Raw genomic sequence first — 17617 nt, 5'->3', positions numbered from 1 at the left:
CTTCATAGGCATTAGCTCCTAGGTTAGGGTAAAACACTGGCTAAATCAAAAATAGATTTTTGTTCAATATAAATAAGGCAAAGAAAAAATTGCAATTTTCTCTTACCAGTTATGTGACTATTCCCACATGTACATACACTCCTTTTGATGTGTCACTACATCTATTGGATGACATTATTGCTGTTATTAGCAATGTGTCATTTGAATGAAGCTCTGATTATTGTCCTTGTCTGTAGGTTGAAGCTTGACACTATGTATGATGCAGGACTTGATGTAGTAGCCATGTAGTAGCCATGTAGAAGCTACATCATGAAGTTGACCCCATTCCAATATCATTTGGATGACTTTTAGTGATTTTGATCCTTCAACGTCCAAGAACCTCTTTGCTTGTATCACTTTTCATGTAGAGTTTCTAGTGAGGCTCCTTTATAGAATTTGGTAGCTTTGATGCCCTTGATGTGTAAGTCAAGTTTGGTCCTCATCTGATTGAGTTATGCCCATTTTGAATCTTGACAAACGACCTCCAATTAGACTTTTTGAAATTCATGTCACGTCGTAGACTCTTCGTACTTGTATCTTTCTTTTTTTTATTTTCCTTGCTTTTTTGGGTTTTTTTTAAAAGAAAATAAAAAATCAATAGAAAATAGAGAAAAACGACAAAAATAAGTGCAAAAATTTCATAAAAAGAGAAATTATTATTTGTCTCTCCATGTTTTTTTTAATGGATCGCTCCACTTTTCTTTAGTATGTTTAATAAAAAGCACTATTATGGACATAAGTACTCACACGTAAGGGATCATAATTGACATTTGTCCCAACTATTGATCTACCTCATCTTCTTAGGGCATAAATTTGTTTTTTTGTCAAAAGAAACTTAGATGAAAATTATAACACAAAAATCAATAAAACAATGCCCTTTTCTCATATGATCAATAGGTCTGCATTTAGAATGCCTCCACCCCTTCTAGTTGGAGTTCTCTTGAACGACAATGAGGCGTTAGGGTTTTGTTGTGCATGGGCATCAAAGAAATGCCTCATGCAAGGCCTTGTAATGTGGCCCTATGTATGCATACTCAGTTAATGTATGGGAAAATTAATAATGTGCAAGAGGTGGGTCTTAAGCAAATTGGTATTCGAGAATGAGGTTGACCTGGTCCTATGTTAAGGAGAACATACCATGTAGCAAGTGTTGTAAGTCAGCAACATGCTTTTGGATCGGTGAAGGTTAAAACTGCTTCTTGGCTTGAATTTGTGTCGAACTTTTAGGATCCCACACCATTATAGTGGGTTCTGACTTTGGCAAGTAATGTGGTGTCTTTGAAGCACTTTCATGGATTGTGGTTGGCATGGGATGAATTGGAATTTTTTGTTTTGGAATCCATAGCCTGGGTGTTGAATTTTTAGCAATAACAAGTTGGTTAGATACTCATAGCTGTGTATATCTAATTACTTAACCTTTGGAGTATGGATGACTGGGGTGAGATTAAGAGTGGTTGTTCATATTTCCTTTGTAGATTTGGGTGAATATCATTGTTGACTTTGACCTTGCTAAGAAAAACTTTGTAGTATGGATGACTGGGGTGAGATTAAGAGTGGTTGTTCATATTTCCTTTGTAGATTTGGGTGAATATCATTGTTGACTTTGACCTTGCTAAGAAAAACTTTGTAGTTGGGCTTTTGGCACCCAAATGAAGCTTGCATCAATTCTTGGGGTATCCTTTCATATCCATATTTATTGCTTTGAGGGTGTTTGGTGCTGTGTTGGTGTGACCTTGGTCTACCTCTTCTTTGGTACCCAAATGTGTTTGGGATGATTGACTTGAGTGATTTGTTTCAATGCTCCTGAGAATTCAATTGCTGACACAAAATTTGTAACAAGTAGCTCTATATCAAAGATTTGTATAAGCTTGTACTAAAGGGAGTGAATCAACTATAGGTGCACAGTTATGGCTGTCAATAGATTTTGTAGGTGTCATTTTTTGCATGACAATTGCAATATTTTGTTGTGTATCTATTGCATTGAATTTATTGGCTAAATCATTGGTACTTTTGTCCCCATCCTTGAAGAAATACTTGGCATCTTCCATGGAAGAAAATGTGATTTGTCATACTCAATGTTCTGTTGTGAAATACACTTAGTTTTCTACCCAATGTATATAGCCTTGTATTTTGTAGTGCCATGGTGTTCCCAAAATTAGCTAATTATTAGGGGAGTCTGGAGGTAATATGATGAGGTTATGGGGACATGGTATTACTTTCATGTGTAGCATGAGCTCCACGTAACTTGGGGCAATATTGATAGCTGTGTTGAATCCTATGAACGTCCTTTTCAATGGTTCTAGAACTAACTTTGGCATTATCTCATATAGATCACAACTAATTGTATTCAAAGGTGCACCAGAATCTACTAGCACATGAACATGTATCATGTTAACTCCAAGCTCTGTAGAAATGTAAGGATCGAAAACTTTCTTCATCTTCCTCCATGCTCATTAGATGGTAAATTTCAATAGCTTTTTGCTTCTTAAAGTTCTTGAACATTGGTTTTCTCTTTCCAGCTCATTCTTTGGCTTCTTGTTGTGCTTGTTGAATGACCTTGTCAAGATTTTCCTTCTTGTTTTTAGCTACATGTACTTTTTCAAACATTTCTTGAGTCAATGGCAAGTGATACATTTTAATTCTACAACCAGTAATCCAATTGGGTATTTTGTGTCCATCCAATGTAGCAAGTTTTATGGCTCCATTTGGTGATATAGAATGAATCACAAATGGTCCCATAAGTCACTTTTTTAGTTTCCTTGTCTTTTGCTAAGAGTATAAACAAGCACATAATCTTCTCGTGCAAAGTCTTTAGATTTCACATGCTTTCCATGAAACTCTTTCATGCATCCCTTTGAACAGAAATATTATCCTGGATACGCCAACACTACACACTAGTCTCTAGATCTCGTGTTACATTGTCAACCATTTTCCCTTCATGATTTTCTTGTTTTTGAACCTTGTTTATCATTCAAAATGGAATCAAGTATAGACCATTCTCATCACAAAATTTTGTAGGGGTGATCTCATTGACACACACATCTAAAGGTGGCAAAAATTTGAGTTCACTCTAGGGGTTCCATTCTTTCTCTCTTCTTTCTTCTGGGAACGGTTCATAATCAGAATCTTCAAATGACCTATCCCCTTTGCACTCCTCTTTTGTAAGGCTTTTACATTCAGAAGCTCCACACATCTATAGGTGAGCTTTGGAATTTAGCCATGCTTGTATTTCAGATTCCACTACTATATACAAATCAAATTCTTCTAACAAAGTCTTGCATACATCTTTATAGCTATTGTTCCTCAAATTGATCCATGTAGTGGTCTCCATGTGGCGTAAGTAAAAATAGTCATAGCCCAAGTCTTGAACCATTTTTAACCTGCACATGAATGGTCTTCCTACAATAAAATCATAGTTATTTGCAGTACCAAATTCTACTACTGCAAATGTACGCACATACTCAATTCCACAAAAGTCATTACTACATGCTCTAAAACTCCAATAGATCTCTCAATATGTTCGTCAACTAGCTGTAATTTCATTTATGTGTGTCTAGGAGTAAGTTTTTTTTTTCCCAAATACTTATAGTGGCTATGGTAGCACCCACACCGTTGTCTATTATTTGTTCCTTGATATTCTATAGGCAATGTGGTGTTTCCATCTTCTCCTTCAAAATAATCACCAACTTTGTTTATGGGGATTGTCTTGGCATCCTTTTTGTCTTTATTACAATCCTCCACTTTTTGACTTATTGTTCAATAGGACTTTTGATTCTTTTTTTCTCAAGACATCTACCGACATCTCTCCACATTTGAGGTCTGACTTTTAACAGGTCAACTATTGTCAGTGTACATCTCACCGGCATTGACATAAATTCCTGCAATCCTTGAGAATCTATGATTGGGAGCTCTTCTTTGAGATGGTAGAACCATCTTTCCTCATAAGGTTCCAAGTATAAACGCAACTTCTTAAGGGTTTCCTCTCAACTATCCTATGATCTTTCCATTCCTAAATCACATACATGAATTGCATCTAAAATTCCAGCATACCCTTGTCGAGATCAACCTCTCCAATAGGTGACAACTCCCATTGATGACACCCATCTCTAGCCTTTCCTAAATATCTCCCAAAGTTCTTCAGGACAACAACCTTTAGCTTTTGGCACAATAGGAGGTATATGGTAGATAGATTCATCTGTTGTTTTCTCTACCACTTGGTCAACTGCTCTTTCTCCCCAAGTAATCGCATTTATCATCCCTTGAGGATGTTGGGTCCCTATTTTACCCTCTTTCTCACCTCTCTTGTTTGAGTTCTTTTTTAGAACCCCATTGTTAGCTAAAATCTTAGCCTCCTTCATCGATTCTTGTTTACTTGCATCATTTAAACTCTCTTCCTTTTTGTTGTTCATTTTGTTAGAGTCAATAGGAGGTATTATCCTAGCCTAGGCTAGCATAACTTGTGGAGGTTCCATAAGTGCTTGAGTAGTCTCAATCATCATTTTTCACATCTCCAACCCTTTTCCATCTCCACATAAGGATAAGTCATCCAACAATGCTCCATAGTCTAGCAGTTATCTACCCCTCACTTCATACGCCTTTAGAATTACTTCCAATGGGTCGAATTTTTTATTGACTAAGACCGAACCTCTTGAACTAGAATCTTTTGGCTTACTCTACTTGGCTTGTAGAGCACCAATTGATAACCATTTTTTATCACACCAGATGAAGATCTTATCAGTTGTTGTAATTGCTCTCAAGCTTCTGACAACTCAACTACAACAACCTCGTGTTCCCAATATTAGTTAATTATTAGGGGAATCTCGAGGTAGTATGATGAGGTTATGGGGACATGGTATTCCTTTCATTTGTAGCATGAGCTCCACGTAACTTGGGGTAGTACTAATAGCCGCATTGAATCGTATGAATGTCCTTTTCAATGGTTCTAGAACTAACTTTGGCATTTTCTCATATAGATCACAACTAATTGTATTCAAAGGCGCACCAGAATCCACTAGCAAATGAACATGTAACATGTTAACTCTAAGCTCTGTAGAAATGTAAGGATCGAAACTTTCTTCATCCTCCTCCATGCTCATTCGATGGTAAATTTGAATAGCTTTTTGCTTCCTAAGGTTCTCGAGCATTGGTTTCCTCTTTCCAGCTCATTCTTTTGCCTTCTTGCTATGCTTGTTGAATGACTTTGTCTTGTTTTAGCTGCATGTACTTTTTCAAGCATTTCTTGAGTCAATGGCAAGTGATACTTTTTAAATCTACAGCCACTAATCCAATTGGGTATTTTGTGTCCATCCAATGTATTAAGTTTTATGGCCCCACTTGGTGATATAGAATGAATCACAAATGGTCCCATAAGTCACTTTTTTAGTTTCCTTGTCTTTTGTTTAAGAGTATAAACAAGCACATAATCTTCTGGTGCAAAGTCTTTAGTAGTCACACATGCTTGCCATGAAACTCTTTCATGCGTCCCTTTTGAACAAAAATTTTATCCTGGATATGCCAACACTGCACACTAGTCTCTCGATCCCGTGTTACATTGTCAGCCATTTTCCCTTCATGATTTTCTTGTTCTTGAATCTTGTTTATCATGCAAAATGGAATTAAGTCTAGACCATTCTCATCACAAAATTTTGTAGGGGTGATCTCATTGGCACACACATCTAAGGTGGCCAAAATCTGAATCCACTCTAGGGGTTCTATTCTTTCTCTCTTCTTTCTTCTGGGAACGGTTCATGATCAAAATCTTCAAATGACCTATCCCCTTTCCACTCCTCTTTTGTAAGGCTTTCACATTCAGAACATCCACACATCCATAGGTGAGCTTTAGAATTCAGCCACCATGCTTGTATTTCAAATTAAACTATTATAGCCAAATCAAATTCTTCTAGCGAAGTGTTGTGTAGATCTCTATAGCTATCGTTCCTTAAGTTAATCCACACAGTGGTCTCCATGTGGTATAAGTAAAAATAATCATAGCCCAAGTCTTGAACCATTCTTAACCTGCACATGAATGATCTTCCTTGAATAACATCATAGTTATTTGCAGTACCAAAATCTACTACTACAAATGTATGCTAATACTCTATTCCACAAAAGTCATCATTACATGCTCTTAAACTCCAATAGGTCTCTCAATATGTCCGGCAACTAGCTATAATATCATTCGTGTGTCTAAGAGAATTTTTTTTTCATTTTTCTCAAATACGTTTAGTGGCTATGGTAGCACCCGCACCATTGTCTAGAATAGCTATGGTTTTTGTTCCTTGATATTATAGGCAATGTGGTGTTTCCATCTTCTCCTTCAAAATAATCACCAACTTTGTTTATGGGGATTGTCTTGGCATCCTTTTTGGCTTTATTACAATCCTCCACTTCTTGACTTATTGTTTTAATAGGAATTTTGGTTCTTATTTTCTCAAGACATCTATCGACATCCCTCCACATTTGAGGTCTGACTTTTAATAACTCAACTATTGTCAGTGTACATCTTACCGGTGTTGACATAAATTCTGGCAATCCTTGACAATCTATGACTAGCTTATGAGCTCTTGTTTGAGATGGTAGAACCATATTATCAGATCTTTCCTCATAAGGTCTCAAATATGAAAGAAACTCCTTAAGGATTTCCTCTCAACTATCCTCTGATATTTCCATTCCTTGGTCACCATACATGAATTGCATCTAAAAGTCTAGCATACCCTTGTCAAGATCAACCTCTACAATAGGTGCCAATTCCCATTGATGACACCCATCTCTAGCCTTCCTAACTATCTCCCAAAGTTCTTCACGCCAATCACCTTTAGCTTTTGGCACAATAGGAGGTATAAGGTAGATAGATTCATCTGTTGTGTTCTCTACCACTTGGTCAACTACTCTTTCTCCCCAAGTAATTGCATTTCTCACCCCTTGAGGATGTTGGATCCCTATTTTACCATCTTTCTCACCTCTCTTGTTTGAGTTCTTTCTTGCTGAGAACCCCATTGTTAGCTAAAATCTTAGCCTCCTTCACCGATTCTTGTTTAGTTGCATCATTTAAACTCTCTTCCTTTTTGTTGTTCATTTGTTTAGAGTCAATAGGAGGTATTATCCTAGCTTAGGATGGCATAACTAGTGGAGGTTCCATAAGTGCTTGAGTAGTCTCACTCAACGATGCTCCGTACTTTAGAAGTTATCTACCCCTCAGTTCATATGCCTTTAAAATTGCTTCCAATGGCTCGAATTTTTTATTGACTAAGACCAAACCTCTTGAACTAGCATCTGTTGGCTCTTCTTTGTGGTTCTCTGCTTGGCTTGTAGAAGCACCGATTGATAACCATTTTGTATCCCACTAGATGAAGATCTTGTCAATTGTTGTAATTGCTCTCAAGCTTGTGACAATTCAAATATAACAAACTAGTGTTCCCAATATTAGCTAATTATTAGGGGAGTTTGGAGTTAGTATGATGAGGTTTTAGAGGGACATGGTATTCCTTTCATGTGTAGCATGAGCTCCACGTAACTTGGGGTAATACTAATAATCTGGTTGAATTATGTGAATGTCCTTTTCAATGGTTCTAGGACTAACTTTGGCATTTTCTCATACAATTCCCAATTAATTGTATTCAAATGCACAACAAAATCTATTAGTGCATGAATATGTAACATGCTAACACTAGAATGGTAACAGGACACTTTTATGTCCTTGGATACTTTTGTGTTTTGCTAAGTGACCATTTTTCTTGAATTATTTGAAGAGCATGAAAATGGATTTCTAGATGCTATATATCCACAAAGTTTCCTTATGAGTTGAAAAAACTTGACTTTTTTTTGGAAGATTAATCTGACCATTAACCTTACTCTTGCACAACATTTGTGAACCTAAATTGTGTGAAACAACGGATCCTGTTTTTGGCCTTTTTTCACATTTTTGCAACTATACCACTCTAAACTTCATGTTTGTGAGGTTTAGATTGCTAGAGGATAAGCCTTCATAGTTCTCAACATGTTTTGACACTTCTAGGGAGAACTAAGTGTTAAAATTGAAAGTTATGACCAAATTACAAGAATTGCCTTATCCAATTTTTAGGCCAAAATTAGCACTTTTATGATTTTTTTTGTGGCTTTCTTGATATCCAAATGCAATTTTGATTGTGTAAGTGTCATTTATAACATAAAGCTAATCTTTCTTGAGTTTTGGGGGACCTAATATGCTATATAGCATAGTATATGATGATGGTTGAGTTTTTTTATTGTTGAAGAATACAAGACATTTTAGTGTAGCAAGTGTAGCTTTTTCAATATTGCCAGTTTCTTAAGCCAATTGTGTGTATTTGTAGGTAGTAACCATATCTAATCATAAACTAAAAATTTGGCTAGATATTGAGTAGTTTCTATGGGATTCTAGAGGACATAATGCTAAACCCAATTTTGTCATGTTTGTTGTATTTAGCACTTCATCATTGTCCCCAAGGTTCCACTTAGTAAGAGATCCATAATTCTTTTGGCATGCTCCATGGATCCTTTTAGATCCAAAGGCCCAAAGTGAACTAAGAAAACATGTATATAGTATCTTTATTGAGCATGACTATAGAAACTTTGATGATAGGTCCGCAGAATGGCAAAAATGCAACTTTTTTGTACCTATTTTCTTTGCCCAAAAAAAAAAGTGAGGCAAAAGTTGCAATATGTTTTGACCACCAACCCATTAAAGTTAATGAGGAATTTTATCTCATTGTTTGGTGGACACAGCGGATTGACACACAAAAGGCAGATGTACACAAACCTTGTAGTACTCGCTCATTTTTTTGAAACATGTGGTGTAATTCAACTAATGACGATTCAATTGTAATATATTTTGTCATGCCTTAAGCTCTGTCATGCCTTAAGCTCTCTGAGTCTACACCCTTGTAAAAGTGGCCAAATGGCCACGGGAAAGTCTCCTTAGCTCTTAAGTCAAAACCCTTAGTTTTTGATTAACACACAATCATTAGCTTGGAGGAGTTTGAACGTTCTTGCTAGTACAATTTGTAATCCACTTTTCTTCTAAACTGGTAATCAAAATTCATTTTTCAATAGCACATTGTGTACCTTGTCTCTTGCTCTACAATTTAAGTGTAACCATTCTCAATTCTGTTGTGGTCCATGATGCATTGTTTGTGAGCTAAATGCATTGATTTGAGGTCTTAAATGGTTATTTTTTTATGTTTTGACATTGGATAAGTGTTTATATGCTTAAGAGGGACCTTTCTGTGTAGTTCTATTTCAATTGTTTGCACATTTTTTATGATGGATCGTGATTTATGTACCTTCTCAGATGGTTGCAAAACTTGGTAGAATTGTGCCCCTAGGCGTTGTAATGCCTCTCCTTAAGTTTCATTGCATTTCGGATTCGTTTGCATGCCGAAATATCAGGTCCACCCATTTGACGATTGGTTCTAGACCAATCCCCACTTTTCACCCCACACACACCCTTGTCTTTGTTTGCTAATTACTACCACAATGTGTAACATTTACAAACAATTCCTTAATTAATTCTTGACATGATGTTCGTTCTGACATTAATATTTTTAAACATCACCAAGACACTCTTTTTGTAGACAATTTCTACTAAAAACAGCCTACTTATTAGACTTAACGGTGGTTGATCACGATCAAACTGCAACAACAAGATTTTCCTCTCCACTAACGGAGCCTTTGCATAAAGGTTTTCTCATTCATAATCAATTATTCAATTCAGGGCAACAACCCTCTTTGGGCACCAAACCGGCATCGTGCACCAACACGGCATCACGCAACAACGCAGCATGGGCACCAACCCGCATTGCGCATCAATGCGACATGAGCACCAACCCACATCGCGCACCAACGCGGAATCAAGCTGCCATCCAATTGATTTAGTTTCTATTCAAATGAAATTTAACTCTTCTTCCCCCAAACTTGACGTAAGCAGTATTTTTAACATCAAACAGAATTCCTACCTAAGTTTCTATTAACAAAAGCATGAATTTTGGTTTATACAGGCAATGTTTTTTCCTTATGGTTTCCTAAGCTCCGCTAGCTCATGCTTATCTATGATGCATAGAACTTAAAATTACTGGTACCTGGTTCATATTTATGAAAATTTTCTATTGCGGTGGTTGATTCGCCTCGTTTATTGGAGCATGGCTTGGGCCAGCTCCGTTATTGTTCTTCTTTGCGACTTTGGGGACATTACGCAGCTCAAAAATAGAATTAGTCAGAAAAGAAGTTTCTCGTGCTAAGCGTGAGTCTGAGACTAAGTTCAGTCAAACATCTAATAATTTCATAACTTAATTTTTCTAGGATCTGGTGGACCTATTTGTCCCAGAAATCAAAAGAAAAGTCGACTTTAATAAAAATTTAGAAGAAAATTATTTATTACAAATCTTGCATACATATAAACATCACGTGAAAAATTTCAAAGATGAAACAAGTCTTAAGAATCTATTTAAAAATCTCAAAAAAAATCCAAATGGTATTTGCTAGTTTTTCCATAATTTTACTAGGCTAAAATTACCTATGTCTAGTGTAATTTTTATTTATTTCTACCTAAAAGTATTATTTTAGGCTAGAAATTATCTTTAAAAATTCACAAAAAAATCGTACTCATTTTGTCTTATTGAAGAAGTAATTTTTAACGTATAAAATTAGTGATGTAAAAACTTTGATCAGATATGTACTTAATTGTAAATTAATTAATAATTGATTTTTGATTAGTAAATTCTGTAAATATCTAATTACTAATTTATTGAATCTAGTGACCTATGGACAATTATGGGTAATTTCTTTGATGATACTTGCCCATCTAGGCCCATGCATGCACAGATAACGTACGGGTGTGTAATGAGCATGCATGTGAGATTTCTGTGAAATTCAGAGATGCATGTCATTCTTAAAGGCTTCATGCACGCAAAAATCATACATGCAAGAGTTGCATGCTACCTAGTATCAAGGAACACAAGAATGTCTAGAGAGAGAAAATTTATGGACTTTGAAGAGAGAGAGAGAGAGTGTGTGTGTTTTCCTAAGCATACAAGAGTATGTGTAGATGCTGAATTTAACATTCTATTACCTTTGGTCTCCCGCTTCGCAAGTTTCACGGTGTCGATTGCAAGTCGTCAGTTCATCGCCTAGTGTTGCCTCCCATGAACCTCATCTAACTCCACGAGCATGTGTGTGTGTGTGTGTGTGTGTGTGTGTGTGTCCGTGCACAAATCCGTGAGTGAATTTCAAGAGAGTCTCCTCCTCTTGAAATGCTCTTTGAGCATACAATGTGTGTTGTGAGGGGGCTAGGGGTCTTTATATAGGCTAGGGGAGGCTCCATGCTGACTGCAAATGAACTCAAGAGGTGGGAGAGTGGTAATTTGCCCTAATTTCAAGTTAGCCTAAAATGCTCATCCGAGGTCGATTTTAGGTGCCATTAGGTACATTGGAAAGCTCATCTTGGGGACTACAATGTCCACACATTGACACACATCTATTGCCTATGATTGAACCCAAAAATTCATGAAAATGGATACTTTAAGTTCAATAAAATTGCACTGTTTTCAATTTATGAATGGGTACAGTTGTTGCCAGGGTCAGGCACATTGTAGTAGAGCACCAATTGATAACCATTTTGTATCACACTAGATGAAGATGTTGTCAGCTGTTGTAATTTCTCTCAAGCTTGTGACACTTGAACTATAACAACCTGATGTTCCCAATATTAGTAATTATTAGGGGAGTCTGGGGGTAGTATGATGAGGTTATGAAGACATGGTATTCCTTTCATTTGTAGCATGAGATCCACGTAACTTGGGGCAATACTAATAGTCTCGTTGAATCATGTGAATGTCCTTTTCAATGGTTCTAGGATTAACTTTGGAATTTTCTCATATAGATCCCAACTAATGTAATTCACATGCGCACCAAAATCTACTAGTGCATAAATATGTAGCATGTTAACTCCTAGCTCTGTAGAAGTGTAAGGATCTAAACTTTCTTTGTCCTCGGTTATTGGGCATATGGTCTCTGAGCATATGCATTTTGTTTGGTCTCTCCTTGATTGGCTACAAACATTAGTGCTCCTTGATGACGACTCATAGTAACCCTTCACTTGGAGATATGCTACTTATGATTGACTAAGAAATACTAGAGGATGAAGCGATATTCTCATGGTCATATGACTCCATAATCACTGGTGGGTTATGATCGTATGCATGGTGGTACCCATAGCTTTCCTCTTTGTATTACAATTGTACCAACACTAAGGCGTTCTTTTTTGGATATTGGTTTGGATACAAATACCTCATAGCTGCCTAGTCTCGACCTGACAGTGGTGGTTGGTGACCCAACATTGGTCTCTGTCGTTAAACTCCAATCATATCTTGGTTGTGGTGGTGATGGACTATTCTACTTATACTAAGGATTCACTGGTGGGTTAGGTCGGTACTGTAGGTTAGGCTCATAAGGCATTTCCCTAACTTGACCTTTGGTGTAGTAAGATTCCTCAATGGTATGATTTGTCCACTTATTGTCAATGGCACACCAATTTTGTCTAGGATATTATAAATACTAATGTTTCATTGGATGATCTCCTCCACATGTCAAGCAATGTCTTGATGGTGATATTCTCTAGCTCTAGACTCTCAAAGTCTGATCCATTCTCTTCATAAGCTCATCTGCAAGATGATCCATATTTACTTATTGATATATCAATGTTGTCCTCACTGTGTTTGAATCACTAGTTGTAGCTTGTGCATCATTTGAAGTTATATCCATATCCTGTCATACCTCTCCATGAATTGTGCAATTGTCTACTAATGAATAGAGAGCTTCTCTCGTGACCTCATATAAAGCCACACACTTTTTCAAGTGCAAATACTTCTTCAGGTGCTTGTCCTTAATCCCCTCAATGAAAAACACTACTTGCATGTCCTCCTGGGGTTTCTCTCATGGTGGACATCTCTTGATATATTGCTTTAATCACAAGGAAACCTTTCATAATCTCTCATTGTCTTTTTGCTCAGCGGAATGGATATTTTACATGGTATTGTGCTTAATTCCTTTCATGGAAAAATCCTCCATGAAGTCTTACAATAGTGCTTCTATGTTTCCATAGCCTTCCTTTTTCAAAGGTTGGAACCATGTAAGGGCAGTGCCCTTCAAATTTCATCCAAAACTTTCCAATCGAATGTGGGAATTTGTGATGTGTTCAACTCTCAACACCTGTTTAAATGATGTTGAATATGCATGGAGATCCCGTGATCCATTATACTTCAATGTCATGCATTTTGTGACTTGAGATGGATGCATGGGCCTCAGCTCATTGACATATCTCATCACTCTTGGATATCCTAGGAAAGTATCCTCATATATTGTAGGTGTTGGTGCTCTAGGCACAACTCACGGTACCCCTCTTGTCGTGACATCTGGCACTACTCGCTCAGTATGGTGTGTCATAGATGTCCGTGTAATGGCCATAAAGCTACCTCTATCTGTAGTTCTCCCTGGATGAGTATCCTCCACTCTGGTTATTCTTGTGGTATAATCTATTTTTTGAATGCTCGGTTCTTCTCTCAGCCTTGTTGGTGTTTCAACAACTCTAATTCTAGATTTAAAAGGTCTTGCCTCTAGGCTTACACTAGGAGCACTAGGTATGGTCAACTTGTCAATCACTAGAATCCCACAAAAAGTGATCTTTCAAAAATCCTTTCTTGATATCACTTCAAAATTGTATCCAAACTTGTGAAAGATTAACACAGTCTTTGTAGCTATTGAAGCAAAAATATAAAGGATGTTCTATATCATAATCCCCTTGCATCCAATGGACTTCCCTCTATACATGTTGATATCTTCTCCTATGGATGCCCAATAGAGAGCTATTGACATATCATCTGTCAAGGCATGTTTTGTTTTCAAGGAATGGATTTGCATGCGACGCTTTGAAGATGGCAATGGAAACGATTCAAGCATTGTATCTCTCTATTTTTTAATATACCACTTGTCCTAGGTTATCTACTAGGTCTGGATATTCCACCACTTTATAAGTAGCACTAGTGTTGTCCATATATCCATCAATTAGATAATTCACAAATGGCTCTTCAGTGAATTCCATCGGACGATCATCAATTTGACAAGCAAAGTGATTAAAGGGACCTGCATAGATCTTTGCCCCAAACTGGTTGTTGGATTGGTACACTAGTTCATGTTGTAATCCAGTGCCTTCAATGACACTCTGCTATAACTAGCGATCTCATGTCCCTTCTTTCATAGATCAAAAGTCATTTTGTAGAAACCAAAAGACACTAAAGTTGTATCATACATGTAGTCCTCAATGATAGGTTCTCGGACATCTATAGGCTTTGCTATAAGTTTTGATTGATTCTCTCATCTAACAAGACTCTACTCTCAGTCTCTCCTTTTGATCTACTCCTCAAATTTTAAAAGTTACCAGCTCTTAAAAGCATGAAAAAAAAATTTGAGTGTTTGCACAAACCCAACTTGTTACCTGTTAACGCTCTCTCCAAAACTATGAAAACACTTTTCAACTTGTCCAAAAGCTGTTGAACTTCTTTAAATCTTGTATTCTTGATTAGAACATGTGTGAAATTTGTGTACTCACAAACGATACAAACTGTTAAGCCAACCTACAAAATCAGTTCTTCTTTCAATTTGCAATTGACAGCTCTTGAACAGTATGTTTCTAGGCAGTGTTATGTTGGAAACTCCAATCCTGATTTGTTTCTAAATTCTTATCTTAGTTGTTCCAAATGTTCAAGATTGTAAAAATTCAAAACTATCTCCAAAGCTTTGACTAGTTTCTCAATTTTTAATCTTTTTTGGTCAAGGAAAACACAAATAATTATAGTTTTACCAGTCTTGATAGTTTGTTTTGCTTGTATCTAGAAATCCCAATGTCCAAACAACACCAAATTTTGATTAACACACCATGTACTACAAGCACACCAAATTTGAGCCCAATCTGACAACCTTCATAGAAAAACACGTTTGTTTTCTAAGATGGTCAAAATAGTTAGCATGCAACTTTTTTTCAATTCCCTCAGGTTCAACAGGGGTAGGACACTCCACAATTCAAGTTTCATCCAGTTTGGAGTTTTGCTTTAGCCACTCGGTCCAATTCTATAATGTTTCCGGATTGTTCTGGTACTAATATGCAAAAACATTGCTATCAAAATGTCCAAATTGAAATCTAAAAAGATAAATAGGCTTGTGATAAAAAGGAGAATGACCACCCCAAATTTTAGCTAATTCTAAGAGAGAGAGAGAGAGAGAGAGAGAGAGAGAGAGAGAGAGAGAGAGAGAGAAGCGTGTTTTTTCCTCAAAGTACTGTTTTTGTATTTTTTTCAATTTTGATGAGTTCACTGGGTTCCCCACTCTCTGTAGAGTCTCCTTGCTAAATTTTATGAAATTTGGAGTCCAAAATGACCTCCTACTCACACCAAGGCCTATGAGCACACCAAATCTCAATTATTTGTAACTGTAAGAAATGCAAAATACAATAAGGATTTAGTAGCAAGGAGAGTAGAGAGAAATACGATGCAAAGTAGATTAGTGGCAAATAAAAAACTTTTGATTAGCACACTATTAACAAGTGATGGTGTCATCCACCCATGCACTCTGAAGGTAGAGCTTAGATAGCAATTTAGACAACTAGAGCAAGTAGGAAATACAAGGTGCTAACAATCCTTCAACAAGGATGTGCATGTGTGTCTCAAGTGTGCACATCTCTAGTGTATAGTGCTGAAAAAACTCATGGAGAAGGCCTCCTTATATAGATGTTAGGGAGCCTCTAAACGCCCATGTGTAGCCGCCCTTAAATAGCCAATTCTAAGTAGGACTCTCCCATGTGCCCATGTGTAGCTGCTTTTGGGTAGAGAAGTCCGCTTAGAACTCAACCACTGGCCGTTGAAATCCGGCCGCCATCCAAGTACCACCAGCTATCGGCCACCTGCCAAAGACCAAGGACCACTGGCCATCGGCCACCGAACATCCGTTTTTTGGTTGTCTTTTGGCCGCCATCCCGGCCAAGATATTCTAGCAAAAAGGAATATTCCAAAGAATAAAAAGTTGGCCCTGAATTTGCTCCATACCATCCACAATCACAAATAAAGATCTCATTAGCGTGCAAAGCTAGAATCCACCAAATATATGTGCACCATTGGCTTCTCCTCATATGGGGGCCTTACAAACTGTGTAGCATATATTGTGGCAAAACTAAGCGAGGTGGGCATTGCAAGTATACCAACACTAACAACCTTCAGAAAAAAAAATGCTTTTTTTTCTAAGATCAATATAGAGTTGTCATATTGGATTTTTTCCTGTGTTCCCCACTCTCTGTAGATTTTGGTCTAGTTTTAACACAAATCTTAGCCAAAATGCAAATAAAATTTCATCCAAAGATTCATCTACTTACCCTACTCCTAAAACAAGAGAAAACAACTCCCAAAACAGAAACTTACTACAAAAAAAAAACTATGAAATATGTGTTTTTCTTACGTTTTTCCATGATGTTGGATATACCTAATAGGTGCTCTTAAGCACTAGGAATCTGATCCAATTGATGAAATATCAAAACAACACTAGGATAGTAGATAAGTCACCTAGAAGGTCATGGGGGCGATGCTCGGATCTTGCAAAACGCTTGCAATGTAGATATCAATGTGTAGAGCTTCTCGAGGCTAATGTACTAATACTCTTGGCTTGTCGATATAGTAATCGTGCGGTGCAATGCAAAGAGAGAAACTCTTGACAAAAAGAGGATTCTCAGGATGTTCGTACATGCAAAGTTGGTCAAAGATAGAAGTGGTTCCAAGGAGTGCTATGGGTGCATATAGGTGCTAGGCAAAGGGTTTAAGCAGGGGTGGAGAACCAGAGCAAGCAAAGGCCAGCAAAAATGTATGTCTACTGCGATTTTTTGGCCAAGAAGGATCCAGATGTGCCAATTGGGATGGTCAACCAAGTGCTTAAAGTGCAAGGATAGTGCCCGGGAATGTAGTGCTCGAGATGCTCTAGAAGCCTGTCCATCATCAAATGGAGCCATGATGTGAAAGATAAAGCAATCCAAAGATCGAAGGCGTTACAAATTCCTAACGGATAGGGTAGGTATGGGAAGGTGGTTAGAGATGGCGCGAGTGGATAGGGTTGAAGAGCTTGAGGCGGGGACCATGTCGGTCTTTTTGGATCTTCAATTGAAGCTCCAAGAGGAAATTTATGGCCATTTGAAGATTTGTTGGGGGTCGGTTATGTGCCCGCCTGGCTGCTTTGAAAGATGTCCCAGGCGGTGGTTTTTGAGCTTCGACCAAGTTCTAGAGGGTGGTGTGCCTCACGTACAGTCAGTAGGAAGTGGTGATGCATCAATTGGAGTTGCACCAAGGAAGATATCCCATTTGAAGTTTGGGTGTAGTTGCCGACAGAGCAGTCTCAGATGTTTTTCGTTGGTTTTTGCGGCTTTGGATTGCGTGCATGGGAAACTCAAAAGATGGCAAGGGTCGGCAAGTTCGATGATGGGGAAAAGGGCTTCCAATTGGTTTTCATGGTCCGGTCATCGGGTCAATAGGCATCA

This window comes from Adiantum capillus-veneris, chromosome 28 (assembly GCF_014529385.1).
Source record: "Adiantum capillus-veneris isolate H3 chromosome 28, ASM1452938v2, whole genome shotgun sequence".
Classification (NCBI taxonomy): domain Eukaryota; kingdom Viridiplantae; phylum Streptophyta; class Polypodiopsida; order Polypodiales; family Pteridaceae; genus Adiantum; species Adiantum capillus-veneris.
This window is presented reverse-complemented; position numbering follows the sequence as displayed.